The sequence below is a fragment of the Rhinolophus sinicus genome, chromosome X (assembly GCF_036562045.2).
Source record: "Rhinolophus sinicus isolate RSC01 chromosome X, ASM3656204v1, whole genome shotgun sequence".
Classification (NCBI taxonomy): Eukaryota; Metazoa; Chordata; class Mammalia; order Chiroptera; family Rhinolophidae; genus Rhinolophus; species Rhinolophus sinicus.
The window spans coordinates 36,687,827-36,701,588 of NC_133768.1; positions in this window are offsets into that span (position 1 = coordinate 36,687,827).

Here is a 13,762-nt window from a genome sequence, read left to right on the forward strand (position 1 = left end):
GATAAATAATGGTATTTGTAGCCGAATGGTTAATTTTTTAAATGGAGCTACATAATTTTTCATATCATAAGGGGAGATTTTACATGGCTCTTCTTTTTTGTCTTTTAACAATGTTTAGTACTTTTTCTTATAATTTTTTTGCTATTACAAATGCTATAATTACACACATTGCATTTTATATAATTCTTGGCTTTAAGAATATTACTGTTTTTTATATATTGATCTTGCATTCAGCAATCTTGCTAAAGTTTCTTACTAATTCTTAGGTTTCTTTAGACTTTCTACCTAGACAAATCATGTTGTCTACAAATAACAGCACCATGTCTCCCTTGGTGACCTATGCTTCCTAATTGCTTTCCCTTTTTTGTTTCATTTTTGAGGACACTAACACAATTTGTAATAGATATGCTTATTATGGGCATATATGACTAGTTTAAAAAGGTAATGTTTCTTAAATTTTACCATTAAACAGGAAGTTTGCTCTAGGTTTTTTTTAAAGTTAAGGCCATTACCTTATATTCCCAGTTTGCTGTAAGTTTTAATTCTGAATCAGTGCTGAATTTTATCACATGCTTTTTCTATCTACTAACATGAACATGTAGTTCTGCTAATGAAATGAATACTGTTGATAAAATTTTCTGCTTCTGGACAACCCTACCTAGTCAAACTATATTACTTTTTTATGCAGGGTTATAGTTAAGTTGCTACTATTTTATTAAGGATCTTTGAATTTACAATAAGATGTGATTAGTCTATAATTTTTCTTATACCTCATGAAATAAATTAAGTAACTTTTAAAAAATTATCTGACATAGTTTACATAAAATGAATTTTGGAAATTTCATAAAATGCACCTGTAAAACTACCTGGGACTTTGGTGAGTATAAATATATTTTATTGCCAATTAAATTACTGTTCGTGATTAGTAGTCTGCTCAAGTTTTCTACCTCTTCTTGAATCAACTTTGGATATATATATATATATATATATATATATATATATATATATATTCCATTTTGTGTGTTCTTTAATTTATTTGCACAAATTTGTTAACAATATTATCTTCTTGTTTTTTTTAATTTCTACAGTAACATAATAATTAGCTTCTATTTGAATTTTATTCCACTCATTTTTTTCTTGATTAAGCTTGCTAAAGATTTTTTTAATTCATGAAGAAAATTTTCCATAAGTGTGTTGCATAAAATTATTGTCTTTTTTCACTAGAAATGTATTTTGTTAGTTTTAGTATCTTTATTATTGGTTTCTCTTTTAAAAAGTAATGCCTAGAAAGGTCCAAGATGGCAAAATAGGTAAACACTATGCCTGATGCCTCCCAGGGTCAAATTAAAATTACAACTAAATTATAGAACAAACAACATCAAGAATCATCTAAAGACTAGCTGAAGAGAACTCCTATAACTAAGGATATAAACAAGAGCCCACATCATGACTGTTAGGAAGGTGGAGATGCCAAATGGACTGACACGAAACCCATAGGTAGTGGTTGAGCACCAGGACGGACATCTCTGTAGGGGAGGTCCCCCCTGAAGAAGAAGGGTTCCCAGGTCCACACTGGGCTCTCCATTCCTGGGGTCCTATGCCAGGAAGAGGAGTCCCTATAGCATCTGAAAGTGAAAATCAGGGAGGACTCCCTCTGTCCATCCCACTGAGACAGAGGTGGTTGGAAACCCAGACGTCCTCTGAAAGGGCCCACACACAGACTCACTCACTTGCAAACACTTACCTGGACTCTGGTGGAGGGGCAGCAACTCGAGAGGCACCAGAGACACATGGGGAAAGACTGAATTGTGTGGCTTTGAGGCAAGGGCTGGAGGGACACTGAAGCGTTCCTCACATGTAGCCTACAGGAGGGCGCCATCTTTCCTACGTTGAACCCTCCCTTAAAGGGCCAAATCTGAGACAGCATTGGTCTGGTAAAATCCATCCATGAGCACCACCTTGGTGACACCCTGGGTCCTCGCCTTGCTCAGCTATTGCTGCATTACTGGGGGCACTTTTGGCTCCTGGGTCCAAGGCAAGCAGTGGCTGGCCACAGTGTTCTCAGGGAGGTTTGAAGAATGGTCACAGGCTCGCCAATGATGCAAGAACTGAATCTGAATGAACTTTGTAAAAATAAACCACTGCCCAAACCCCATGACTCCCTGGGACCCCACCCCACCCAGCTAGTACTGCATCACTGGGGGCACTCTCAACTCCTGGTGAACCAGCCTGGCCCACACACCTAAGGAGGTTCTTTTAGTGGCTGAGCCTTACAGGCAGCTGATAGGTGGCAACTGGCCTGGGGGTGGAGGGGCTGGGCCTTTTGCTAAGCTGCCCCAGGCACAATACTGATGGCAGCCAGCCTCGGTTCACAGTGAGGCCACCCCTACATGCCTCCAGGTCCAGCACAGGCAGCAACCAACCACATATAGCTTTCTAGCTTCTCCCAGAGAACCCCAGGTTGGCCATAAGCAAGGCTGAGGTTGGCCTGCATGGGAGCCCCTTCTAAGAGACACCAAAACAACACACCCACAGGCCAGCTTCAAACCATACTAGAGTACTACCAGATTAGCTCTACAAGTGGTATACCCAAAGGGTGGTCTCAATAGGCACAAGAGCCCACTGTGGCAAATCCCCCGCTGAGGGGTCAGCCCCCATACAGCAGCTCATACACTATGTGCATAGCCAATCCTCATAGCCAGTCAGCCTGAGAGTCAACCCAACCCCCTTACATACCCAGAGCAATCAAGGCTCAACTACAACAGGAGAATACACACAATACACACAAGGGACACTCCTGAAATACACCCACAGGCCACTGGACCACACAGGACAGATACTACATAAGGCCACCAGGCAAAGACTGAGAGACATAGGAGATTTACCTAATACATAGAAGCAAACACCAGAAAGAGGAAATAGAGGCAGCCAGAAAGAGGAAATAAAGAAACACATCCCAAATAAAAGAACAGGAGAAAACTACAGAAAAAGAACTAAATGAAATGGAGGCAACCAATCTACCAGAGACAGAGTTTAAAACACTGGTTATAAGAATGCTTAAGGAACTTAGAACGTCAACAAAAGATAGTAAGCATAAAGAAGGATGCAGAAACCATGAAAAAGAACCAGTCAGAAATAAAGAATACAATAACTGAAATGAAGAATACACTAGAAGGAATCAATAGCAGATTAGACGAAGCAGAGGATCAAATCAGTGACTTAGAAGACAAGGTAGCAGAACACACCAAATAGGAACAACAAAAAGGAAAAAGAATTAAAGAAAAACAAAAACACTTTAATGTACCTCAGGGACAACATCAAGAGTAACATGATTTGCATCATAGGAGTACAAGAAGGAGAAGAGAGGGAGAAAGGGATAGAGAACTTATTTGAAGAAATAGTGACTGAAAACTTCCCTAACCTGGTGAAGGAAATGGATATACAAGCCCAGGAACTATAGTCACGAACAAGATGAACACAAACAGACTCACAACAATACACATTATAATTAGAACGGCAAAGTTTAAAAACAAAGAGAGAATCCTAAAAGCAGCAAGAGAAAGACAACTAGTTACAAGTGAACTTCCATTAGACTATCGGCTGATTTCTCAACAGAAAATTTGCAGGTCAGAAAGGAGTGGCAGGAAACATTCAAAATGATTAAACACAAACACACACACACACACACACACACACACACACACACACAAGGAACTACAACCAAGACTACTGTACCCAGCAAGGCTATCATTTAAAATTGAAGGAGAAATAGGAAAGGTGGCAGCGGGGCACAATTTTTGAGATCTTCTCTGAATCTTATCACAAATGGGACATCTATAACCCATCAAAGGACTCTCTGCTCATCCCGCAGAACAGCTAAGAGACTCGTGCAAGGATTACTTGAAGGTGGGCAAATTGGGCGAGCAGGGGAAGAGGGAAGGGAGCAGAGTGGAGACGCGGCCCGCATCTGCGGCTGTGGAAGCGCAGTCCACATCTGTGGCTGTGGAAACGTGGTCGGCATCCGCAGACACAGGAGACACCAGGAGGGAACAGAGATCGCAAAAGCCAGCAGGTGGGCTCTTTCTCTGCGTCCCACAGCTGATCTCTCCCGCCGAGGGGGCAGCATATCCAGCATTTGAGGCAATAACCTCAGCTGAGACCTCCAGTTGGGCTCTACCTCAGACAAAGGACACAAACTATATACCTGGGCCCCTCCCCCCAGTCTTGCAATCCTACCCCCGTCCTTCCAGAGACTTAAAATGGACCCTGAACTGAGGAGTAGTGTCAGATTACAGAGGAGCCTTAGTGCTCAGGCTCTGGGAAGACTGGCAGGCAGCTCTGACCCAGGAAAGAGGCTGGGAAGAGTGTGGTTTTTGCTGGACTAGGAGAGAAGAGACTCCTCCACCCCCAGCCACCACCTTTTCTGGCCTGCGGGAAGAGTGTGACATGGCTGGGCTGGGAGAGAGAAGACCCCTCCATCCCCAACCCCTACCCTTTCTGGCCTGCCTAGGGCGGGGCAATTACAATTGTGGAGGCACACCCAGGGATCAGCAGTAGGCAGCAGACACAGCTCCGGGCTTTCAACAGCTCAGAAATCTCCCACCCGCCACACACACATACACACACACACACACACACACACATACACACACACACACAAGGAAGAAGTGCCCTAAGACTCAGGAGAACTGGACACAGGGCTGGTGATGCTACTCTCAGTGCACACATGTGAAAGCAAGGGCAGAAACTGCACTGACTTTGTAGAAACTACCATCCAGACCCCTCAGCCCCACGCATCTAAATCTGCAGTCCCAACGTCACTCTAGGCACCAGGAGACCGGCTCAGCCTGCACAATACACAGAGGACTCTTTGGTACAGCAGAGGACAACCTGGAGATTACTTGGTGGGCTTAAGCAAAGACTGGTGCTGCTTCTTTAGTTTTGTTTTGTTTTGTCTTTATATCTTTGATATCTGAGTTGGGGTTGTCGGTTGTTTTTACATGTGAATGTATTTGATTTTTTTGTTTGTTGTTGTTGTTATTGTGCTTGGTAATTTGCTTTGTTCTGAAATTACCATACCAGGGCCCAGCTTAAGAGGCATAAGATTTAACACACCCAGAGGCCAACTCCAGACCAAACCAGAGTACTACCGGGTTTGACCTACAAGTGACACACCCAGAGGGAATTCTCTACAGGCACAAGAGCCCATAGAGGCCAAACCACATTTAAGTGGTCAAACCTCACGTAGCAGAACACCCTGCGGTGGGCAGAGCTAAATCTCACAACTAGCCAGCCTAGGAGTTAACCCCACCTACTCACAAAAGAAAAGCAATTAAAGAGCTTCTTTAACAGGACAATATACACAACACAAGAGTCACCTTTGGAGCACACGCAGAGGAGAAGAACGAAGTAGTGCAAGTCAAATATAAAGGACACATACTACATAAGATAACCCAGCAAGAACTAAGAACTCTAGGGGATCTACCTAATACATCAAAGCAAACACAGAGAGTCAGCCAGAATGGGGAAACAAAGAAACATGTCCCAAATAAAAGAACAGAAGAAACCTCCAGAAATGGAACCAAATGAAACAGAGGTAACCAACCTATCAGAGACAGAGTTCAGAACACTGATGATAAGAATGTTTAAGGAGCTTAGAGACGACATAAAGAAGGATGTAGAAATCATAATGAACAACCAGTTAGAACTAAAGAACACAATTACTGAAATAAAGAACTCACTTGAAGGAATTAACAGCAGGTTAGATGAAGCAGAGGATCGAATCAGCGACTTAGAAGACAAGTTAGCAGAGATCACCCAAACAGAACAACAGAAAGAAAAAGAATAAAAAACAATGAAGATGGTTTAAGAGACCTCTGGGATAACATCAAGCGCAACAACATGCACATCATAGGAATACCAGAAGGTGAAGAGAGGAAGCAAGGGATTGAGAACATATTTGAAGTAATAGTGTCCGAAAAATTCCCTAACCTGATGAAGGAAACCAACATACAAGCCCAGGAAGTGCAGAGAGTTCCAACCAGGATAAACTCAAGCAGGTCCACACCAAGACACATTATAGTTAAAATGGCAAAGGTTAAGACAAAGAGAGAATCCTAAAAGCAGCAGGAGAAAGACAGAGGGTTACATACAAGGGAACTCCCATAAGACTATCAAATGACTTTTCTACAGAAACATTGAAGGCCAGGAGGGAGTGGCAGGAGATACTCAAAGTGATGGAAAACAAAGGCCTACAACCTAGATTGCTTTATCCAGCAAGGCTATCATTTAAAGTTGATGGAGAGATAAAGAGCTTCCCAGAAAAGAATAAGCTAAAGGAATTTATTACCACCAAGCCAGCATTGCAAGAAACACTAAAAGGACTTCTGTAAATAGAAGAAAGATGAAAACAATCTAACTACAAATTTATAAATGGCAATAACTATGTACCTATCAATAATCACTTTAAATGTAAATGGATTAAATGCTCCAATCAAGAGACATAGGGTGGCTGAGTGGATAAGAAAGCAAGACCCTTGTATATGCTGTATACAAGAGACTCACCTCAGATCAAAAGACACACACAGGCTGAAAGTGAAGGGTTGGAGTAAGATATTTCATGCAAATGGAAATGAGAAAAAAGCTGGAGTTGCAATACTTATATCTGACAAAATAGACTTTAAAATGAAGCACATATTAAAAGACAAAGATGGGCACTATCTAATAATAAAGGAATCGATCCGACAAGAGGACATAACCCTAGTAAACATCTATACACCCAACATAGGAGCACCTAAATATATAAAACATATATTGACTGACATAAAGACAGACATCAACAGTAACACTATCATAGTAGGGGACTTCAACACACCTCTGACAACAAGGGACAGGTCTTCCAGACAGAAAATCAATATGGAAACAATAGCCTTAAATGACACACTGGACCACTTGGATTTAATCGATATTTTCAGAGCATCACACCAAAGCTGCAGATTACATGTTCTTCTCAAGTGCACATGGAACATTTTCCAAGATAGACCATATGTTAGGCCACAAAACAAGTCTTGATAAATTTAAGAAAATTGAAATCATACCAATTGTCTTCTCTGACCACAGTGCTTTGAAATTAGAAATGAACTACAGGAAAAAAACTGGAAGACACACCAATTCATGGAGGCTGAATAACATGTTACTAAATAATGAATGGGTCAAGCAGGAGATCAAGGAAGAAATCAAAAGATATCTCGAGACAAATGAAAATGAAAACACGACGACCCAAAATCTATGGGATGCCGCGAAAGCAGTCCTAAGAGGGAAATTCATAGCATTGCAGGCCTACCTAAAGAAACAAGAAAAATCACTAATCAACAGTTTATCTTCACACTTAAGGGATCTGGAAAAAGAACAGCAAAATAAGCCCAAAGGAAGTACAAGGAAGGAGATAATAAAGATCAGAGTGGAAATAAATGAAATAGAAACCGGAAAAACAATACAAAAGATCAATGAATCCAAGAGTTGGTTCTTACAGAAGATAAACAAAATCGACAAACCTTTAGCCAGACTCATTTAAAAAAAGAGAGAGAGGACCCAAATTAATAAAATCAGAAATGAAAGAGGAGAAGTGACAACAGACACCACAGAAATACAAAAAATTTTAAGAAATTACTATGAGCAACTATATGCCAACAAATTTGACAATCTGGAAGAAATGGACAATTTTCTAGAGGCGTACAACCTTCCAAGGCTAACTCAAGAAGAAACAGAAAACCTGAATAGACTGATTACCACCAGGGAAATTGAATCAGTAATCAACAATCTCCCAACAAACAAAAGCCCTGGACCAGATGGCTTTACAGGTGAATTTTACAAAATGTTCAAAAAAGAATTATCACCTATTCTCCTCAAGCTCTTCCAAAAAATCCAGAAGGAGGGAAGACTCCCAAACACTTTTTACGAAGCCACTATCACCCTGATCCCAAAATCAGACAAAGACACCACAAAAAAAGAAAACTACAGGCCGATATCTCTAATGAACATAGATGCAAAAATCCTCAACAAAATATTAGCGAACAGAATTCAGCAATACATTAAAAAGATCATACACCATGATCAAGTGGGATTCATCCCTGGTATGCAAGGGTGGTTCAACATCCGCAAATCAATTAATGTGATACACCACATTAACAAAATGAAAAATAAAAATCACATGATCATATCAATAGATGCAGAAAAAGCATTTGATAAAATCCAGCAGCCATTTATGATAAAAACCCTTAAGAAAGTGGGAATAGAGGAATATCTCAACATAATAAAGGCCATATATGATAAACCCACAGCTAACATCATACTCAATGGGGAAAAGCTAAAACCATTCCCCTTAAGATCAGGAACAAGGCAAGGTTGCCCACTTTCTCCACTTCTATTCAACATAGTGCTGGAAGTTCTAGCCACAGCAATCAGACAAGAAAAAGAAATAAAAGGCATCCAAATCGGTAAGGAGGAAGTAAAATTGTCATTATATGCAGATGACATGATACTATATATAGAGAACCCTAAAGACTCCACCAAGAAACTATTAGAGCTGATAGATGAATTTAGTAAAGTAGCAGGATACAAAATTAATATTCAGAAATCAGTTGCATTTGTATATACCAATAATAAAACATCAGAAGGAGAAATTTTTTAAAAATCCCATTTACAATTCCTTCAAAGACTATAAAATACCTGGGAATAAATTTAACCAAACAAGTAAAAGATCTGTACTCAGAAAATTATAAGATGCTGAAGAAAGAAATGAAAGAAGATACAAATAGATGGAAACACATACCATGTTCATGGATAGGAAGAATTAATATAGTTAAAATGTCCACACTGCCTAAGGCAATATACATATTCAACGCAATTCCTATCAAACTACCAACGACGTTTTTCACAGAAATAGAATATATAATCCTAAAATTTATATGGGACCATAAAAGACCCCGGATAGCCTCAGCAATCTTGAGAAATAAGAACAAAGTGGGAGGTATAACAATACCTGACATCAAATTATACTACAAGGCTACAGTAATCAAAACAGCATGGTACTGGCATAAAAACAGACACATAGATCAATGGAACAGAATAGAGAGTCCAGAAATAAATCCATGCCTATATGGCCATTTAATCTACGACAATGGAAGCAAGAATGTGTGGTGGGGTAAAGACAGTCTATTCAATAAATGGTGCTGGGAAACCTGGACAGACACATGCAAAAAAATGAAGCTGGACCACCTCCTTACACCATATACAAAAATAAACTCAAAATGGCTTAAAGACTTAAATGTAAGATCTGAAACCATAATATTCCTAGAAGAAAATATAGGAAGAAACTTCACAGACATTACCCAGAGTAAGATTTTTACTGATATATTCCCTCGCTTGAGGGAAGTAAGAGAAAAAATAAACATGTGGGATTACATGAAACTAAAAATTTTTTTCACAGCAAAGGAAACCATCAATAAAACAAAAAGGGATCCTACTGAATGGGAAAAGATATTTGCCAATGATATATCTGATAAGGGGTTAATATCACAAATTTATAAAATACTCACTCAACTCAACTCCAAAAAAGCAAACAACCCAATTAAAAAATGGGCAGAGGACATGAAGAGACATTTTTCTAAAAAGGACATACAGATGGCAAACAGACATATGAAGAAATGCTCAACCTCACTAACCATCAGAGAAATGCAAATAAAAACCACAATGAGATACCACCTCACCCCAGTCAAAATGGCTATCATCAATAAATCAACAAACAACAAGTGCTGGCACAGATGTGGAGAAAAGGGAACGCTTGTGCACTGTTGGTGGGATTGCAGATTGGTGCAGCCACTATGGAAAACAGTATGGAGGTATCTCAAAAATCTGAAAATGGAACTACCTTATTATCCAGCATTTCCACTCCTAGGTATGTATCCGGAGAAATCCAAGACTCTAATTCAAAATACTTTATGCACTCCTACGTTTATTGCAACACTATATGCAATAGCCAAGACATGAAAACAAGTGAAATGCCCATCGGAAAATGACTGGATTAAGAAACTGTGGTTCATTTATACAATGGAGGGAGTATTACGCAGCCATAAAGAAGAAAGAAATCTTACCATTTGCAAAAACATGGATGGACCTAGAGAACATTATGTTAAGTGAAATAAGTCAGACAGAGAAAGACAAATACCATATGATTCCACTTATATGTGGAATCTAAAGAAAAGAATAAGTGAATGAACTTATCAGAAACAGTTTTGGAGACATAGAGGAATCAGTGAGGGTTGCTAGATGGGAGCAGGGATGGGGATAAGGGGGAAGGTGAGGGGATTAGTAAACAGTCAGTAACCACAAGATGGCCACGGGGTTTTGAAAATTAATTTGGGGAATGTAATCAACAATGTTGTCAAGACTTTGTAGGGTATTGGATGGACACTTGTCCCATTTGGGAGACCACCTCAGGGATGATGTAGATGCCTGATCACTGCACTGTACACCTGAAGCTGAAGCTGAACAATAATGAATGCCAACTATAATTTTATATATATATATATATATATATATATATATATATATATATATGTATGTATATACTTACAAGAAGCAGAGTACAGCATTAGGAATAGAGACAGTGGAAATGTAATGGCTCTGTGCAATGTCAGAGGGATAGTGGATGGGGGGAGGGGGGTTCACACAGTGTGAGGGATATAAATGATAAACGTCTAAGTATTACTTTGTCTAGTGCACCTAAAACTAATAAAAAATAAAAAATAAAAAAAATTGAAGGAGAGCTAAAGAGGTCCCCAGACAAGAAAAAGCTAAAGGAATTCGTTATCACCAAGCCAGTATTACAAGAAACATTAAAAGGACTTCTTTAACAAGAACAAGGGGGAAAAGAAACAAAACAAGATCAAAAATATGAATAATAAAATGGCAATAACTATGTACGTATCAATAATTTAAATGTAAATGGATTACATGCTGCAATCAAAAGACATAGCATAGCTGAGTGGATAAGAAAACAAGATGCATGCATATGCTGTCTACAGGACACCCACCTCACATTGAAAGAGACACATAGACTGAAAGTAAACAGATGGACAAAGACATTTCATGCAAATGGAAATAAGAAAAAAGCTGGGTAGCAATACTTATATCAGACAAAATAGACTTTAAGATGAAGACTATAATAAGAGTCAAAGAAGGTCATTACATAATGATAAAGGGATCAATCCAACAAGAGGACATAACTCTAGTAAACATCTATATACCCAACAGAGAAGCACCTAAATATATAAAACAAATATTGACGAACAGAAAGGCAGAGATGGGTCAACAATGAGATCAAGGAAGAAAGAAAACGTACCTTGAGACAAATGAAAATGAAAACACAATGACCCAAAATCTATGGGACACAGTGAGAGCAATTCTAATGGGAAATTAGAACTAGAAATACAGGCCTACCTCAAGAAACAAGAAAAGTCTCAAAGAAACAGTCTAACTTTACACCTAAGGGAACTGGAAAAAGAACAGCAAACAAAGCCCAAAGTGAGAATAAGGAAGGAAATAATAAAGATTGGAGTGGAAATAAATGAAATAAAGGCTGAAAAGAAACAATACGAAACATCTGGGCACAGATTTCCACTCCCGCTGATTCAACCTCCCTCTCAACCTTTGCCCGCAGCTTCCTCACCAGCTTCCAGGAAGTAACCAGGACCCTAACATAGACCCTGGAAACAGGCCCCTGTGAACCTGGCTTGGCCTTGAATAGCCAGTCCTCTTCTCTGTGGTACTCCTGGCACTGTTCTACCAATGTGACCCCGAGCATTTCCAGAACACCATCTTCACCCTCTTTACCTTGCTTAACCTGGACTACTGGTCCCTCATCTACCTGGCCAGCGGGGCCCAGGGTGGGGTAGGCCCCAGGCTCGGTGGAGGGCAGAGAGCTGGCCAGGACAGAAGACCCTGAGGGCTCAATTATCCCATCTGCAAAGTCGGGCTTCTGAGCTTGCTGGCAGGGATGTGGTGAGGGCCAGCAAGGAACTCAGCTAGAATGACTCCCTTTCTCCCAGGTGACGTACATTAATGATAGCAATTTAAACTTAAACAAAATTACTGAATTTCTTAAATGTTATTTTCGCTACAGGCATTAATCTCCAATCTGTCATATACCTTACATTCAAGATGAATCTTTCACGTAAAAATTTAATTTTGCTGTTTAACTTGCAGGCATGTATATTGAAAGACTTCTTTTTTCTTGGGTTGGCTTAATAACAGCTCACATTTCACCCTTAAATATATTGAGTTTGAATTTAATCAATTTTGTTTTTAATGTAAGTATTTTTCATTTTTACAATATTTGTAATTCTCTTCTTAGTTTTAGAGGCCAGTATACTCTCCGTGTACATCTGTCCTAGCTTCTCCAGAGCAAGGGCCTCAGATCTTCCTGTTTATGAGTCTCAAGCCTCCCGCATAATGCCTGGACCAGGACAGACAATGACATTATTGATAACCACCATTCATTGAAAATGTGCTGTATTCCAGGCATTGTGCCAAACATTTTGTGTGCATCACCAAAATTTGTTGAGACGATAATTACTTTCTAAAAACCAGGCCTTCTTAAATCAAAACTACAATGAAATATCATCTCACACATTATGATGGCCACTAACAAAAAAATAAAACAACAGAAAATAACAAGTGTTGGTGAGGTTGTGGAGAAATTAAAACTCTGGTGCACTGTTGGTAGGAATGTAAAATGGTGCAACCGTTACAGAAAACAGTATAGAGGTTCCTCAAAAAATTAGAAATAGAACTACCATATAATCCCCAAGCCCACTTCTGGGTATACTCATATATCCAAGAAAACTGACAACAGGGTCTCAAAAAGATACTTGCACACTCGTGTTCATAGATTCATTACTTACAACAGCCAAGAGGTAGAAGCAACCCAAGTGTTCATTGACAGATGAATGGATAAACAAAATGTGCTCTACCCATACAATGGAATATTATTTAGCCTTAAAAAGGAAAGAAATACTGTCATATGCTATAACATGGATGAAACTTGGGGACATTATACTAAGTGAAATAAGCCAGTCACAAAAGGACAAATACTGTATGATTCCATTTACATAAGTTGTCAAACTCTTAGAAACAGAAAATAGAAAGGTAGTTGCCAGGGGCTGAGGGGATGGGTAAAAGGGGTGTTGCATGGGTACACAGTTACAGATTCATAAGATGAAAAAGTTCTGTAGATCTGTTATATAACAATGTGAATATAATTAACATGAGAGAACTGTAAAACAAGGGGTGGGGGTTAAGATGGTCAATTTTATGTTATGTGGTTTTTTACCACTATTAAAAATAAAAATAAATCAGGCTTTCTGACTTTGAGGATTAAGAAACTACGACTCAGAAGGCTCATCCAAGATCACAGAACTAACACTGAAGCACAAATTCAAGGCCTAAGAGTGCTCGTGCCACAGAATGTTTTCACTCACTTTAAATTTTGATTTTATTTTCCTTAGAATTTAACAGAATTTGGTACATTTGAAAATTTTCTCTTAGATCTTTTAAAGAGGAAAGTATATCTTTTTATTCTTTTATTCTTTTTAATTCATTATATGTTTTTATTCTTATTTTTTAGTCAGCATGACATAAGGATTTATCTTCCTAAAATAGTTGAGTTCTGGACAAAGGCAAAATATGGATGTTTCAAAACACA